At 48.2% G+C, this 13,160-nt stretch overlaps 1 protein-coding gene across 2 annotated transcripts in view; it reads left to right on the forward strand.

Annotated features, from left to right (window-relative positions):
• The first annotated feature begins 971 nt into the window (after nt 1-971).
• Nucleotides 972-13,160, forward strand: part of ccdc71 (coiled-coil domain containing 71) — a 56,079-nt gene continuing 43,890 nt past the window's right edge. The window contains exon 1 of one of the 2 annotated variants that reach the window (XM_056273964.1): nt 972-1,115. The gene's annotated coding sequence lies outside the window, so the exon portion shown is untranslated. The remainder of the gene's footprint in view (nt 1,116-13,160) is intronic. The other variant, XM_056273963.1, reaches the window with a different exon arrangement.

Consider the following 13,160-nt stretch of genomic DNA (forward strand, 5'->3'; position numbering starts at 1 on the left):
CGCTGCAGAATAGGGGGGAATGTTTTACCGGAAAAATGTGAAACTCTCGTCTTTACTGTCATTTACTGAACGCAGATATGGATCTTCATGGATTTTATTGGTAGCATGTCAAAAACAGTGTCGTGAGGACTAGGGGGACTTCTGACCCCTACCCAGGTTTGAGCCACAGACACTTACAGATCAAAGTTTATCCAAATAAGAGCCCAAGATGTCAGCTTGGCATTATGGAGGTAAGAGACTCCAGTGCTGCTGTGTCGGCACCTTTATGCACCGCCAAACCAAGAGACCTGCTTGAACCCAAGTTCTACTTATTGATGCTGGACTATCTGTTGATGCAGCTCTTGTTCTGTCACATCTGCTTGTTACACACAACTCTTGTGTCTAACAAGAAACACCTGGCTGCTGTGATTAAGATGGAAAACAGTCCGTGCCTTGTTGCTGAAGTGCTGCCAGACCCCAGCCAGTCACATGGAGTCCTAGTGAGGTGTGCAGGACGGGATGTCGGTCTGCAAGCTCCGGTCTTGATGGGCCAGCGGTTGAGACGTTAGTATGAACAGGGCATTTGTTTGCATGCAGTCTTCAGGCTTGTGGTTGTGACCAGCGGTTGTCATTGTGAACAATATAAATATCAGTGATATATATATATCATATTTGCTATAGCAGTACAGTGCATGTAGTGGTGTGGAGATGTAGTATCTACAGCCCGCTGGGTGCGTTGGTCTTGCCACCAAAGCATCAAGGTGGAAAGTTTTGCTACAATCTCCAAAAATTTGGACACGGTCCGCCCCGCGGTGACGTCATCGGCCAGCCTCCGCGTCAGACGCGGTTTTGCGCGGAAGAATTTGTGCAGGACCGTGAACCGGCCCGCCACACGTTAGCGGACCGTCCACGCCGATTGTTGTGTTTGTTGGGTGGTTTCCGCTGGATTTTGTGTTTCTGTTCTCCCTCTCCTCCGCCCCGTCGCGCGGGGAGCTCCCGCCCCTTTCTCCCCTCGCGGCGAGCCTCCGCCCCTTTCTCCGCTCCGTCAGCAGCGTCGCTGTTGTTGCGGCCATTTTACCGAGGAGCCTCGGCGGAGCGGCGAGCGGAGGAGGATGCCGACACGGCGCCGTTGAAAGGTAACTACGTTTTGTCTTCGGCGCGCTCCCCTGACGGCACCGCTCGCGTGTCGCAAACCGGACGGAACCGGCCCTTCTGGCGCCGTCCGGACGCGCGCAGCAGCGGCTCGGAACGGCCGTAAGCCGCCCGAACCAACTCCCCCAGACGGAGAAAGACCTGAATAGTGCTGGAGGAGCAAAGGTGGTGGTTGGGCAGTTTTCACCTCCGTCTGGAGAAATGTCGATGTTTTCCCGTCCAAAGCCGGGAGTTGTGTGTCCGGCGCGTGATAGGAGTTACTTGACGAGTCTTCAAAGCTCAAAACGTTAAAAGAAACGCGTTTCACCCGTACACCGACCTGAGACGTGGCGCGGTCTCCCGAGGGGGCGCTCGCGAGCAAGCGCTAAATGTGGGTTAGCGGGCGAATTGAAACTCGAACGTGATTGGTTGACCGGCTCCGTTTTTTAAACGCGATTGGTTGATCTGCTCCATTCTTTGAGCGCGTGTCTGTAGGCTTTCGCGCTCTTTAGAATACATGCGCTTGTTTTGGACTTGTTCACAGCTAACCTAGCTTGTTCCCAGCTAACCTAGCTTGTTCCCAGCTAACCTAGCTTGTTCCCAGCAAACCTAGCTTGTTCCCAGCAAACCTAGCTTGTTCCCAGCTAACCTAGCTTGTTCCCAGCTAACCTAGCTTGTTCACAGCAAACCTAGCTTGTTCACAGCAAACCTAGCTTGTTCACAGCAAACCCAGCTTGTTCACAGCAAACCTAGCTTGTTCACAGCAAACCTAGCTTGTTCCCAGCTAACCTAGCTTGTTCACAGCAAACCTAGCTTGTTCACAGCAAACCTAGCTTGTTCACAGCAAACCTACCTTGTTCACAGCAAACCTACCTTGTTCACAGCTGACCTAGCTTGTTCACAGCTAACCTAGCGTTGAAATACGGTTTGCCGTGGTTTGGTGATGCTCGACCCAGGCTGAACACGCTAGCCTGGGGTCATTAGCCCCGAATGTGGTTTTTTTTGGGGGTGGGTTCCCCCTTTTTGCTCACCAATTGTACTTGGCCAATTACCCCACTCTTCCGAGCCGTCCCGTTCGCTGCTCCGAACCCCCTCTGCTGATCCGGGGAAGGCTGCAGACTACCGCATGCCTCCTCCCATACATGTGGAGTCTCCAGCCGCTTCTTTTCACCTGACAGTGAGGAGTTTCGCCAGGGGGACGTAGCGCGTGAGTGGATCACGCTATTCCCCCCAGTTCCCCCTCCCCCTTGAACTGGCGCCCCGACCGACCAGAAGAGGCGCTAGTGCAGCGACCAGGACACATAGCCACATCTGGCTTCCCACCCGCAGGCACGGCCAATTGTGTCTGTTGAGACGCCCGACCAAGCCGGAGGTAACACAGGGATTCGAACCAGAGATCCCTGTGTTGGTAGGCAACGGAATAGACCGCTACGCTCTCCGGACGCCCATGTTGTTTTTTGCTACAATGACGAAACAAACAATTTAATGTCGATCATGTAGTTAATAGGGCCTGTGTCCACAGAAAGCACCATTTTTCATGACACAGTGCTGTGCTTGAAGTAGGGGGGAAAAGTGCCGGTACTCCTTATTATTATTATTATTATTATTATTTTTAGATTTAGTTTTTTTTCACCTTTTTATCAGACAGTGACAGTGGAGAGGTAGACCGGACATGAGGGCAAGAAGGAGATGTGTGTAACATGCAACAAAGGTAACTGGCTGGAATTGAACCAGCAAGGTTGTGACTGTGTGGCCATGTGGTATGCGCTGTAACCATTCGGCTACTGAGGCACCCCCCTCCCCATATACACATGTTGCCGGTGTGTCGGCCAGTACCAGTAAATCATTATTACATTCTGAATTTCTGCAGTGAATAAAAGATACTAGGAGATATTTCTGACGTTCACAACATAAATGTATTTAATCAAGGGGACAACAATTTCAATTATTAGAGTGAAACATATTTGACTATGTACACTAGCTTTAGTGTTTGGTGCAATGAAGTCATCAGGCTGAGATGTGCGTAGTTCCTTGTATACAAAACTAAGCATCTCTGCACATACACTCTGTCCAGTTGTCCTTCAGGCTACTATTGTAAGGTTAATTTAACATTACTTAGACTAGCCGCAGACAGAGAAAAGCAGGCAGGCAAGAACGGGAACAGGTGAGCGTCACATTGTTCCCCCAGTGCTCCCCGGGTATTACAGTTTATTTAGGGCCATTACCACTCTTCCAGAAAACCTGATTTGGAGAGGGCAGAAAACAGTACTGGCAGCATGTCAGAAGTGCTAATGTGCAAGAAAAAGTCACGGTATAGTAAAGAGTAAAATGTATTAGAATATCACTTGAAAAGTGCTTTTCCCAAGTGCATGGGGTGCTTATTGTTGCTAGCCTACAATCTTTCTGTCATCATTAGCACTGCTACTACTACTACTACTACTACTACTACTTTCGGCTGCTCCCGTTAGGGTCGCCTCAGCGGATCATCCGTTTCCATTTCTGTCATCATTAGCACATTAGTGTGAAAAGCCAGACAGGACTAACAGAAATATAACGGTAAACTAGCTAAATAGTTAACATAGCTTCAAGGTACACAGCAAGCGAACATCAACCAAACAAGATAATATGGTGAAAGAGGTACTAAACACTTGAAATGTGTTTTTCGAGCTGAAAACTAAATGATATAACTGTTTGTTGATGAAATACATCAGTACGGGTGTTACTGCTTTGGTTATGTAAGGTGACCTTGAGTGTCATGAAAGGCACCATTAAATAAAATCTTCCTTATTATTGTTATTAATATTGACATTTCTTACCAAATTTATAAAATTGTTATTTCATGGGTTGAAAATGGCTTAACATGCCATCTGCTCTTTTAAATCAGTCCTGAAATTTGGCGGGCTAATGCTGACGTACAGTTGACCGATTGGGACTTACCCGCGTAGTGAAATAATAATAAAAAAAATGTTAACGCCCTCTAATCAGAGATGGGCGACCCACGTCCCCCAGCCCCCACTTTTGAATGTGAGTCTAACTTTATTTATATAGCACTTTTCTTAACAATGTTGCAAAGTGCTTTACAAAAGAAATAAAACCTAACAAGGCAAAAAGAATAAGACCAAAGGACATGAGCAAAGAAGCGGTAACAACAATAAATGAATAAGAATAAATAAATAAGAACAAAAATAAAAACAGTATAAATAAATAAAAATAAATATCAAACATTTCCAAAAGCTTTCATAGAGAGAAAAAGCGAGATTTAAAAGAAGCTATAGGCTTAGTGTGTCTGAGTTCAGTAGGAAGAGAGTTCCATAGTGTGGGGGCTCTAACAGCAAAAGCCCGATCACCCTCTGTGACAACCTGTGACCTGGAAATAACCAGCAAGGCTACAGATCTTAATGGTTGAGAGGGTGCATACCAGGTCAATAAATCAGAGATGTTTTTAGGAACAACCGTTTAAGGCCTTAAAAGTGAGCAATAAAATGTCTAAATCGATTCAAAATCTAACAAGGAGCCAGTGTAGGTAGGCAAGCACAGGGGTGATGTGATCATGCCTCTTTGTCTCGGGAATTGGTTGTGCAGTGGCGTTTTGTACCAACTGCAGATGGTGGAAGGAGCCCTGGCTGATGCCCAATAAAAGTATGTTGCAATAATCAAGCCGAGAATAGGAGGGTTTCTGTGCAACGTCATCACAGAGATGCATGCACAACTAGGGGGCAGAAAGTAGCTACAGTGCAGAGATTTTAACCAAGATAGAGCTCAGATATAGCAGCGATAACGCGCAGTTGTTGTGCAATAAACTGCAGAAATCGCCAAAAGGATGGGTGGGAAATGTTGAACATTTTCATTGTTGAACCGCTTTGGTAGCTCTCAAAAGATTATGCATGTCATTATCTTTTGAGAGCTACCAAAGCAGTTTTGCCCCCTGGCTGCGCACGCACCCAGTAATGTTTGTAAACAGGAAAACCGTCTAAAGGTAAAAGCATGTGCAACTTTTTGTAGATCAGCCATTGATAAAAATGACCTAATTTTATAGATTATCTTGAGCTGGAAGAAACATGACTGAACAACATTTTTGACTTGATTGTCAAAATAGAAGTTAGCGTCAAATATTACCCCAAGATTCCTAGTAGCCTGCTTATTTGACAGACCACCAAGATCAGTACCGAAAGGGCTGATGGAATTTGGGGAACTGAACACAATGACCTCAGATTTATCATCATTAAATTTAAGAAAGATTTGAGACATCCAGGATTTAATACCAGAAAGGCAAATTGTGAGATTTGCTAGGCTGCTAGCATCTGTGGGTTTTAGTGGCATGTATAACCGAGTGTCATCAGCCAAAAAATGGTAAAACATATGAGTTTGAATGATCTGGCCAAGAGGCGGCATGTATATAGCAAACAGAAGCGGGCCAAGAACAGTGCCTTGAGGGACACCACAACTCAACTGAACCATTTTGAGTAATTACCCAGAACAATAGAAAAAGTTGTGTTGGAGAGGTATGAGCGTAATAAACTGAGAGCTGAGTCCTCGATGCCTACCCGGGTCTCCAAGTGATATAAGAGGATACTGTGATCAACTGTTAAGTGCAGCACTTCAGTCTAAAAGAACTAAGATTGAGCAGACACCTCTGTCTGCAGTCAGCAGTAGGTCATTAGTAACCCTAACTAGAGCTGTCTCAGTACTATGAAGTGCTCTAAAACAAGACTGGACACTGTTAAAAACACTATTAGTATTCATCAGACTTTACAACTCCTCCCTCAGTGTCAGACACTTGCAGTTAATGGTCATCGGACTGGCCCTTCGACTTGTTTTACCCTGTCGGGCTTTGTTTGTGCTGTTTGTTTTGTACTGCGACAGTGCAGTATAGATAGATTGTTATGCGCACCATGTTTGTTTATATATTTTGTTCTTATTTCTATTTCTTATTTTATCTTTTATTTTTGTTTGTTTTTGTTTTTCTTGTTTCTATTTGTTTCTGTTCTATCTTGTATCTTGTTGTTTTCTAGTTTTTTCTTATTAGAGTGTGTGTCTGTAATAGAACCCAATTTCCCCCTTGGGGATGAATAAAGTATTCTGATTCTGATACAAGATATTCGTTTGAGATTAAATTACTTTCTCTAGAACCGTAGATAAAAAAGATAATTTGGAGATTGGTCTGTAGCTACTTAAGGACAGGGGATCTAAAATAGGTTTCTTCAGCAATGGGTGAACTTGCTTAAAACATGCTTAAAACTGTCTGGAAAAGAACCAGAGACCAGAGAATTATTAAAAAATTTGCAGAATAACAAGGCTAACAGTGGAAAATACCTCCTTGAGCAGATTAGTGGGAATGATGTCTAAGATGCAGGGGGAGTTCATATCAGAATCATGTTCATTGACCATGTAGGGTTGTACAAACATGGAATTTGACTTGAGTTTCATGGCTTTATCTGCGTACTTAACATAGAATAACAACACAACAATCTTAAGATATATACACAAAGATTGACTGTATACAGGTGAAATAAGCAGTGATAAGGCGCAGTGGTGCAAAGAATATATCGGAGAGGCTGAAATAGATGTTAGCAGGTTACTTACATACATGCCTGAGGTAGATCGATATGACAGAGCATACCAGTATACGTACAATGTACAGTATATACAAAATGGTTGGATTTATTGACGGTGTTAAGCATTCATTTGAATGGCAGCCTGCGGGAGACTAACACTGAAATTGTAATGGGTTGAAACTGGATAAAAGAGGCACAATTAAAATGGGGAATGGAATGAATGCAAGGGCCAGACTGGATTTCAGAACTGATATTCTCCACCTTGTATAAAAAATTGAGTGAGAAATTTTTCAGCAGCTCAACATCAGGCTCAAAAAAAGAAGCGGAAGGTCCATTAATAACAGAGTCGGTTACCCTAAAGAGAACTTTAGGATTGTGGTTATTTCTAGATATGAATTCAGAGAAGTAAGCTGATCTCTTATCCTTAACTGCTTTCTGGTAAATTTACGTTTTTTTTAAGCTTGTTATGTGCTAATTTGGACTTGTTGACCTTCAATTATCATTCAGTTTTTTGATATGCTAATCGAGACTCATCATTCACAGGAGTTTACTCGCTCACCTTCCACCTTGATTACATTTTCTACCAACTTTTTGAATTTCTGTGAATTTACAGTTAGTTATAATTTAATCATTGTCAGTGTTGGTGGTTTTTGACTCGATATTTTGATCATGGTAGCCCTCTGATGTTAGCTATATCGTAGATCACAAGAATCAGTTTTTCGTCTGCCATATTTGTTGGCCTTTCAAGTCCTGCCTCTTCCTCTATTTTCATCGGTTGGTTGAAAAAAGTGACATTTATGAGCAAAAAAAAAAATTCCTGCCTCCCAAAGTGTTTAAATGTGAGGTGCACTCAGAAGGGGAGCTCTCTTAGTGCTTCCTTAGATTCGAAATACATGCCAAAAAGAAGCTGGCAGGTCAAAAAGCACTTCCCGTGGACATGGCCTTGTTGGCCAGTGTCCACAGAAAACCTTGGACTAAAAATGGTTGGCGATATTATTTCATCTGTCACATCCCTAAAACAGCATTAATTTTGCTTGTTAACAATCTTGTGTAACATAGTCTTCGTTATTTCATTCATTGGAGATGGAGCCAAAATGTAAAGGGGCAAAGCTCAGGGCTCAATTTTATCTCAAAACGGTACTATAGTTTTACATTTAATAACAATAATAATGGATTATATTTATATAGCACTTTATCTAGACACCCAAAGCGCTTCACATTGAAGAGGGAAACTCACCTCAACCACCACCAATGTGTAGCACCACCTCGGTGATGCACGGCAGCCATTTTACATCAGGACGCTCACCACACATGAGCTTGAGGTGGAGAGGGAGGAATCATTGAGCCAATTAACATGGGGGGATGATTAGGTGGCCAGATGGAGAGAGCCAGGTTGGGAATTTTGCCAGGACACCAGGGAACCCCCGACTCTTTGCGATAAGTGCCATGGGATCTTTAATGACCACAGTGAGTCAGGACCTCGGTTTAACGTCCCATCTGAAGGACGGCATCTCCTACAGCACAGTGTCCCCGTCACTGCACTGGGACATTGGGATTTTTGTTGTTTATTAGGACCAGAGGGAAGACTGTGCCCTACTGGCCCACCAAATAGCCTACCACTTAGGATATATAGAGAGAACCCTCTCAACATGTCATTACAAAATGCAAGCCAATGATTACAAAATTATAGCCACCGAGTTTTTTAATAGCCCATATAAAGCAATTTCTCTTTGTTTCACAGAATCCGCTAGTTAGCGTAATTCAGAATGAAGAAGGTATGAAAATTAGGGCTCAACACTGCTGACTGAAGTGACCCAAATTCTGGATGGGCTGCCTTTTCTAAATATTCTAAATGCAGTGTGTAACCAGACATTATCTTGTAACGTGAAAACCTGAGAGATTGTCTGGCAGGTGAGGCTGTTTTTTAACTTGAGTAAGTCGTTTATATTAGGGATGTTAATGATTAATCAATTAATTGCCATTAAAAACTTAACTGATTAGACATTTATTTACTGACAATGTTTTGTATACCATTTCTCCGGAGCTCACATATATGAACTTTTCTACCACAACAGGGCTGGCACAACAAAGGAAGAAGCAGTCCTGTCAGGAGTAAAATTAACATATCTGCGTGGACAGGATATGTTCATTTTCTTAAATACAAACCAGTAGGATTTAAGTTTATTGTGGAGCGGTTCAGTGTATTTTTTTCCCTTTCATACAGCACTTTGTTTATTTAAAAAATGGTTTTGGTTTGGTCTTGGCTTGTTTGTCTGGAAGTGGTAGTAATTGTGCCCAATTTGACATTTTTTTGTTTGGCGGTGCCATCTGTTCAGTAAGGACAGGCATACAAGAACAGAGCCTTATTATTTTATTATTCTGTTCGTTTAAATTGTTTGTGCTTCACAGATTAATCTTTCACATAATATGCTGCTAGATCTAGCGATCTAGATTTCTGCTAGAGACGAAGGGGGAAAATCCAAAAAAAGAAGGGAATTTATGGATGTGGTGAGGAAGGACAAGCGGGTGGCTGGTGTGACAAGAGGAAGATGCAGAGGACAGGAAGAGATGGAAACGGATGATCCGCTGTGACGCCCCCTTATGGGAGCAGCCAAAAGTAGTAGTAGTAGTAGTTAATAAAGCGAACATTTGTGAAATCTACAAAAGCAACAGCAGAAGGGACAGCTGCTTTGTGCATCAATTGTGGATTGAACCTTTAAATATGCATGCGAGAGAACTTGTCTTTAAGTATTGTTCAAATAGCAAAGAAATTGTCATTGAAATTAATATTATAATGTGGTGATACACAATTGAGGGTAGATTCAGCAGGGGCTGCTGCTCCTTTAAGGCAGATATTCAGAGTGCTGATGTAGGCACTGCTTAAGAGTGTTTCCGGGGTGGAGCCATGTTTGCAGCAGCCTAGCGGTTAGCTGGTTGCCAGGAGAGATTGTGCTGTATCGGTGTCGTTTTGTGTGGCGAGTAAACGGAATTGACTCGACTCGATCTCTCCGTCTCCTCATTCCTGCACTCCCACATTGGCGGACCCTTCCTTCATTTTCACCCATATTTTTCTGCGGCAGCTCCCAGCGCCTGTGCACACAGTGCTAGCCAGCTCCCCCCTCTCCTCCACCAAAGACTACCATGCTCTGGGTGTGGAAGCGGACAGGATTTTCCTCGCCAACCGGCAGCAGTTCGTTCATGCGATGCTCCCCACCCAGACCTCGCCCCCGCCTCTGGAGGACGCAGCGGGCACCGCGGCTGCAGTGGCTGCCCACCGCCAGCGTGACAGCGGGTTGTGTTATTACCACAATAGGTTTGGTGCCAGGGCCAAGCAGTGTCGCCCGCCATGCAGCTTCAGCGTCCAGGGAAACGCCAGGGCCGGCGCTCAATAGCAGCTATGAGCGCCGGCAAGAACAGCAGGCTGTTGTTTATCAAGGACGCCTTATCTGGCCAGCGGCTGCTGGTTGATTCGGGCGCTCAGCGTAGCATCCTGCCTGCATCGGCTGCAGACACCATGGCCGGCGGACAAGGCCCCCCGATGGATGCCGTGAACTGAACGGCACGCCCATACGTACCTACGGCACCAGGTATGTGGAGGTGTGTTTCAGCGGGTGGCGTTTCGGCTGGGACTTCGTTATGGCCGCTGTGTCGGTTCCCCTCCTGGGCGTGGACTTCCTGTGCGCCTTCAGGCTGCTAGTGGATGTTACAAACTGTCGCTTGATCGGTGCTGTCTCTTGCGCTACATACCCGTGCACACTGGGAGGTGTACGGACACTCGGCCTGTCAAACATGCTCGCCGCCGGAGATACGTATCAACGACTGCTCGCAGAGTTCCCTGACCTCACCACACCTACATTTTCGTCAGCGGTGGCCAAGCACGGTGTGGAGCACCATATTGCCACCGACGGACCCGCGGTCTACACACGTGCTCGGCGCCTCGACTCTGCTAAGCTTGCGATCGCCAGGGTGGAGTTTGCCACCATGGAACGCCTTGGCATTGTGTGCTGCTTGGACAGCCCGTGGGCCTCCCCCCTGCACATGGTTTCCGAGGCTGATAGCGGTTGGCGCCCCTGCGTCGATTTTCGTCACCTGAACAACGCCACAACCCCTGACCGGTACCCCGTCCTGCACATACAGAACTTCTCCGCCCACCTGGCGGGGGCCACCATCTTTTCCAAAGTAGATTTGGTGCGGGGCTACCACCAGGTACCGGTCCACCCTCAGGACGTGCCCTTCGGTCTCAAGGGGGCAGCGCAGACGTTCCAGCAGCTGATGGACTCTGTGCTAGGGGATATGCCGTTCTTGTTTGTTTACTTGGATGACATTCTCGTGGCCAGCGCATCCGTGGAGGATCACCTGACGCAGCTCCGGCAGTTGTTCGAACGGCTCAGTGCGCATGGGCTCATAGTCAACCCAGCCAAGTGCCAGTTTGGCCTGTCATCCATCGACTTTCTTGGCCACCGCATCTCCCCCCGCAAGGAGCTGTTCTGCTTCCTGCCAGAGTGGATGCCGTTGCCAGTTTTCCACGCCCCCGCACTGTGAAGTCCCTGCAGGAGTTCTTGGGCATGGTGAACTGTTATAACAGGTTCATTCCCCACGCAGCTCACCGCATGTGGCCCTTGTACAAGGCCCTAAGGGGCAAGGAAGCCAAGGGCGAGGTAGACTGGTCTCCAGGGGTGGACGAGGCTTTTGACGACGCCAAGGCTGTGCTGGCCAATGCCGCTTTGCTGGCGCACCCGTCCCCCACTGCCCCAATTGCTCTCACGACCGACGCCTCTGACTATGCGGTCGGGGCGATGTGCGAGCAGTGGGTGGGCGGCGCCTGGCAGCCCCTTGCCTTCTTTACCAAACAGCTTAAGGACAACGAGCGGAAGTACAGCACCTTCGACCGGGAGCTCCTGGGTCTCTTCCTTGCCTCCCGACACTTCAGGTTCCTGTTGGAAAGCCGCCGTTTCACTGCCTTGGTCGACCACAAGCCGCTGACATTTGCCATGGCCAAGACCTCCGAGCCGTGGTCCGGGCGCCAACAGCGTCAGCTCTCTGCCACCTCGGAGTTTACCATGGACATCCGGCACGTGGCTGGCAAGGACAACTTGGTTGCTGACTGCCTCTCCCGGGCGGTGGCAGGGTCCGTTCACTTGGGACTCGATTACGCTGCCATGGCTGCAGACCAAGCCGCTGACGCAGACATCCAGTCCTATCAGACGGCCGCCACGGGGCTGCGGTTGAAGGATGTGGTGTTTGACAGCGCCAACGCCACACTCGTCTGCAACGTTTCCATGGGCCAGCCCCGCCCCATGGTGCCCACCAGCTGGCGGCGCTGTGTTTTTGACGTTATCCATGGCCTTTCCCACCCGGGTGTGAAGGTGTCCACTAAGCTGGTGGGGGCCAAGTTCATCTGGCCCAGCCTCAGGAAGGACGTCAAGGCCTGGGCAGACTCCTGCGTGGCGTGCCAACGTTCCAAAGTACACCATCATACCAAAGCCCTCTTGGTGCCATTCCTGGTGCCCGAGAAGCGTTTTGACCATGTGAATGTGGACCTGGTGGGCCCCCCGCCCACGGGTTCACTCATTTCTCACCATGGTGGACAGGACCACCAGGTGGCCGGAAGCTGTTCCCCTGTCATCGACCATGTCTACTGAGGTGGTCCGGTTGTTCATCGGGTCCTGGGTGGCCCGTTTTGGCACGCTGGCTGACCTCACCTCTGACAGGGGCAGTTCACGTCGGAGCTCTGGACTGCAGTCACGGAGGGGCTGGGAGTGAAGCTCCACCGCACCACAGCGTACAACCCACAGGTCAACGGACTTTGTGAGCGGTTTCATCGGTCTATGAAGGCCGCTCTTCGTGCCAGCCTCACGGACAGCAACTGGGTCGATGGCCTCCCGTGGGTCATGCTCAGCCTTCGCTTTGCCCCCAAGGAAGACCTCCAGTCCTCGTCTGCTGAGCTGGTTTACGGCCAGCCACTGCGTGTCCCGGGTGAGTTTCTCCCAGACGCTGTGGCCTCCTGGTCAGCAGCTTCTCATCGGGCTGTGGCCCGGGACAGTGCCAACGCTTTCGCTCCGATCCCTACATCTCACCACTGCCTCCCTCAGTCCTACGTCCCCAAGAATCTGCTGTCGGCCAGGTATGTCTTCATCCGCCACGACAGCTACCGTACCCCCCTGCAGCCCCCCTATGACGGGCCCTTCCACGTCCTGGAAGCGGGGCCGAAGAACTTTGTGGTGGACATGGGGGGCAAGCTGGAGCAGGTTTCGGTGGACCGTTTCAAGCCTGTCCATTTGGACCAGGGTGGGCCGGTCGAACTGGCCCTGTCGCAGCGTGGACACCCCCCTTCTCAGGCCCCTGGTCCAGCCTTGGCCCCTGCCCGGGCTCCGGCTCTGTCCCCTGCTCCCGCCCCCATACCCATTCAGCGCAGCCGTTTTGGCCGCCTGGTCCCCCCCCCCCCCCCCCCCCCGAGACATTGACTGTTTCACGGAGGACTGTTCGCCTGTTGGC

This window comes from Lampris incognitus, chromosome 2 (genome assembly GCF_029633865.1).
Source record: "Lampris incognitus isolate fLamInc1 chromosome 2, fLamInc1.hap2, whole genome shotgun sequence".
Lineage (NCBI taxonomy): Eukaryota > Metazoa > Chordata > Actinopteri > Lampriformes > Lampridae > Lampris > Lampris incognitus.